This window comes from Engraulis encrasicolus, chromosome 15 (assembly GCF_034702125.1).
Source record: "Engraulis encrasicolus isolate BLACKSEA-1 chromosome 15, IST_EnEncr_1.0, whole genome shotgun sequence".
In the NCBI taxonomy this organism is placed as follows: domain Eukaryota; kingdom Metazoa; phylum Chordata; class Actinopteri; order Clupeiformes; family Engraulidae; genus Engraulis; species Engraulis encrasicolus.
The window spans coordinates 30,120,325-30,125,324 of record NC_085871.1 but is presented as its reverse complement, the minus strand read 5'-3'; positions in this window follow the sequence as shown (position 1 = coordinate 30,125,324).

Here is a 5,000-nt window from a genome sequence, read left to right as displayed (position 1 = left end):
TGGTGGCAGTAATCAATCACTGTCACTTGAACTCTGCCTGAACCTGCCCCAAGACGCTGAAATGTCAGGAGCAAGACCAACTTAAGAACAACTTAAGAACAACTTAAGACCAACTCAAGACCAAGCCGGAGGACTGTCTTACGAGCGACTTAAGACCTTGGTTACAACGTTGGTCTTAAGAACGAACAAAATGGCTAACGTCGTTAGCAAAGGCACTGTCGAGAAACGACCCCCAGGATTGAAGCTTTGTTTACCAAACTAACTGTAAATCGCCAAAGAACTGAAAATAATAAGTGAGAGTGTTGTAATGGAGCAAGAAATGCGTAATAAAAAACACACCAACATCCATGCACACGCTATTTACTAATTCTACTGTACTATAATTCAGCAACCAAGAGGAGAGGCAGATACTGAGGGACAAGTGGCAAGAGACAGAGAGATGATGGGGAGAGAGAGAGAGAGAGAGAGAGAGAGAGAGAGAGAGAGAGAGAGAGAGGAAGGGCAGAAAAAGTGAGTGAGTGAGTGAGTGAGTGAGTGAGTCACTGACTGACTGACTGAGTGAGGGAGGAATTGAAGTTAACCCTCTGGGCGCCACAGGCGACTTTTGTCGACGAGATGCCGTATTGTATAAAACGGTCGTTTTTTTCAAATAGGATATCAAATGTAGTTCAACTTCCACCTCTATAGGTGGCAGACATGTTTTACTTCAGTTCTAAACACATTGGGACGCCTTATATGGTATTTTGTTTAAGAAAACTACAAAACTACAAACCGCGTTCATTGCGGAAGTAACTCCTCCCCTGTGAAACAACTCGAAAGACGGAAGCAACTCTGCAGTGACATTACGTGGATAATTCTACTGAATAAACGACCAAATGCATTCAAATGGTAACTTGTCATGGTTGTACATATGTATTCATCATATATTTCGCCCCTAAATGAGGTAATATGCAAACAGGAGTGTATTTTCTGCCGCAGTAGAACTTCCCATGTTATGGTGCCTGAGGGAGACTATCGATAGCCTATTTGTCGATCATGGGGACTGTAACAGGAAAACCCTTCATTCATTCACTTGTAAGTACACAATAGAAGTGTTTGTTTCTGCAGGAGACTTATATAATGAGGAAGGGAAGATTTTTCCTATCAAGACGTGAGGTAGGCTAAATATTGCGTGCTGCTTTGTATACTGTCGCTATGCTGGCGACGTTCATTGCAACGGGGGATGAGGAAGCGCGTCGTAATTTGCCTGTTACAGACTCAATAGTCAACACCTGCAGGGTGACAGGGGTCGGGATGTTTGTAGAAGAGCTTGTATACTAAGTAGAAAAGTAAATGAAGACAAAAGAAGTGTGCATATTCCTGCCAACAGCGGGGGATGTTGAGTGGTATAGGCGCCTGAGACACACAGGTCTCGTGCCCATTCTACTCGGTGCAAATTGGAATCGCAGTTCACGCTACTCGACACTGTTTGTGCCGTCTGCAGGTCTAAATAAATAGCAATGCTATTCTAATAATATAATAATAGTAATAACTATGTCAAATTGCGACCTGACTGAGTCTATTAGCAACAGAAAATTGTGATACCAGCTGGGGTTTGGTGCATCAGAATGACATCGGTGTATCAGAATGACATCGGCGACATCGGCGATAGCCCCCCCCCCCCCCCCCCCCCCCCCCCCCCCCCCCCCCCACACACACACACACACACAGGTTCCTTTATATCACTTATTTGTATATCAGTAAATGTAACACTTGGTTTGAATAGGTATTTGCACAAGTTTTTAGAAATGTAGTCCATACCCGGAGTCCTTCAGGGTGTACGCTGACAGGCCTACTGTAGGCTACTGTAGGCCTGCTGTACTTGGTTCAAAGACCCACAGATGGACAAAATACACATAATACCCCTAGTGTGGATTGAATCTGTATGCTGGGCATTGCTGTGAAGGGTTTCCATGCACTAAAAAAAACTTGTCACCTTCATAGACCAGCCCCTACAGGCAAAACGGCAACCTTCCATTCACTTGTGTTTGTCACTGTGCTACATTGTTGCACAATATTAGTTACAAATTACACATTTAGTGTACAATTTTTGCTATCTAGACCTAAATGTATGCACAGAACATAATAGTGAAGGTGTCTGGGGAAATTTTATAAATTAAATTAAATAAATGATGAAAAATATTTTTAAAATATGCATAAATATGCAATAACTCATTATAAATTCAAAATGGCCGACACCATATGACGTCATAATATGCAAATTAGATGGGATAATTTACTCCTAAAATAAACTTTGGGTCATCCTCAATATTTGTCTAATTAATTGTCAGGCTCTATCTATTACCTATGTCAAGCCACAGCCTTTTGAATATGACATGTCAAAATCATCCGTTTTGGGCAAAAACCTTTGGCGCCGAGAGGGTTAATGTGTTTGTTTTTGAATTTGCGAGTGAGAGAATGAATGAACATAACGACTCTTGATTTCAATGAGTGAGTGAGTGAACTGGATTTGGGATAAACATACCCTCTGAAACAAACCAATCAGATGGCAATTCTGTCAGTCTATTGGTTTTGGGGTGAAAGAATGAATCTGGGAGGAAAAACTGACATTCAGAAATATGAATAAAGGAGATGAAAGAGAAAGTGATGGTGAGAGTGAGGCCTTCAGAGCTTGGAGCTCATACCGTACTGTACTGAATGACACGGGTAGGCTACTAAGGATTGTGTACACTACACTGTGTGTGTGTGTGTGTGTGTGTGTGTGTGTGTGTGTGTGTGTGTGTGTGTGTGTGTGTGTGTGTGTGTGTGTGTGTGTGTGTGTGTGTGTGTGTGTGTCTGTGTGTGTGTCTGTGTCTGTGTCTGTGTGCATGCGTGCGTGCGTGTGTTGCATATACAGCATAGCGCCGTAGAAAATAACATCAGCAGGAACTATCGTTCACACAACCCACTGTACACACACACACACACACACACACACACACACACACACACACACACACACACACACACACACACACACACACACACACACACACACACACACACACACACACACACACACACACACACACACACACACACACCAGTGCATCTGCCTGCACAGGACAAAGTGAAGTCACACTACTTAATCAAACATAATGTCTTTGTAATTGGCATCTGTGGGGTAAATGTATATATAAATATATAAATGCATTAAAATATCCTATATATCAAAGCATCAGATAGCTGAGACGGAGAAAATAGAAACCCCCTTGGCATTATTCTGCTGATAATACAAGAAGGATGGAGAGAGAGAGAGAGAGAGAGAGAGAGAGAGAGAGAGAGAGAGAGAGAGAGAGAGAGAGAGAGAGAGAGAGAGAGAGAGAGAGAGAGAGAGTCATGTCAGCAGAAGCTTATAGACCGTGGTGCGTGAAACACACACACACACACACACACACACACACACACACACACACACACACACACACACACACACACACACACACACACACACACACACACACACACACACACACACACACAATATGGTCTAGAAAGGAGAGTGACTAGCGATAGGCAGGAGAATAAAAAAGTAGAATATAAAAAATAAAAAATAAATAAAAAATAAAACAAGTGGCACTCTTGAAAGAGAAAAGGAGACTCACAAGTCAAGCTACTGGAAACAAGGAAGGACTGCCCAACACTGTTACTCACACAGTCAAGCTGACATAAACACACTCGCACACACATGCACACACACACACACACACACACACACACACACACACACACACACACACACACACACACACACACACACACACACACACACACACACACACACACACAAACACACACACTCGCACACACATGCACACACACACTCACACCCTTGCACGCACGTGCACACGCACATGCGTGCACGCACGCACGCACACATGCACACACACACACACACACTTCCTTCAAACAAATAATGAAAAGAAGTCACCCTGCCAAACAATTCAGTGTGTAAGCATGTTTCAGCCTGTGAAGCTTTCCAGGTGTCTCTCACTGACACACTCTTATACTGAGACACACACACACACACACACACACACGCACACGCACACGCACACATTGACACTGTCTTTTTCTGTCTATCTTTTCTACGCCAATTCATCTTCTTTCTTCCTTTCCTTTTTTTTCTACTGTACTCTTTCTCTACCCTTGCAATTGGGACTTTGCGGCACACAATAATAAAAAAAAAACTTCTTTATATTCCATATTTCATACTTATCATGAACATGAATGGATTATACTTGTTTTCGGCCATGAAAAGAGTGACTGACAATAGAGTTGGAAATTAAGCAGGCACAAATGCATAGTACATTTCAGGACACAAAAGATCGGCTGAAAAAATCTCACTCAGCCTCACACTGGGCAGGAAGGGGGACAAAAAAGAAAAAAAATGACAAAAGAAGAATTGAAAAAAAAAAATTGGGATGAAATGTGTGATGGGGGGAACGTTTGAGAAAAGGGATGGGGCATAAGACCAGTTGAGAGAGGGCTGGAGAGTGAGAAATGAAAAAAATAGTGACAATAATAGAGAGAATGAGAAATGTTCACCCAAAACCTCCCTGTGTGAAACCCTCACGCACACACACACATCTTTTTCAAGAAACATACTCATATCAATTTCCCCGTTCTAAGCAGGGCGGTCGCCAGCATGATTGGGGTGGGATGTGTCTTTTGTGTGTGTGTGTGCTTGAGTGTGCGTGTGCGTGTGCGTGTTTGCATGCATGTGTGTGTTTGATGAAGAATGGCGGTTTTCTCCTGTTGCCTCTGGCCGTGTTAAATTCGGAGACACTGAGATTGACACCCCCCCATCTGATACGCATACACACACCCAAAACACTAAACACACACACACACACACACACACACACACACACACACACACACACACACACACACACACACACACACACACACACACACACACACACACACACACACACACACACACACACACACACACT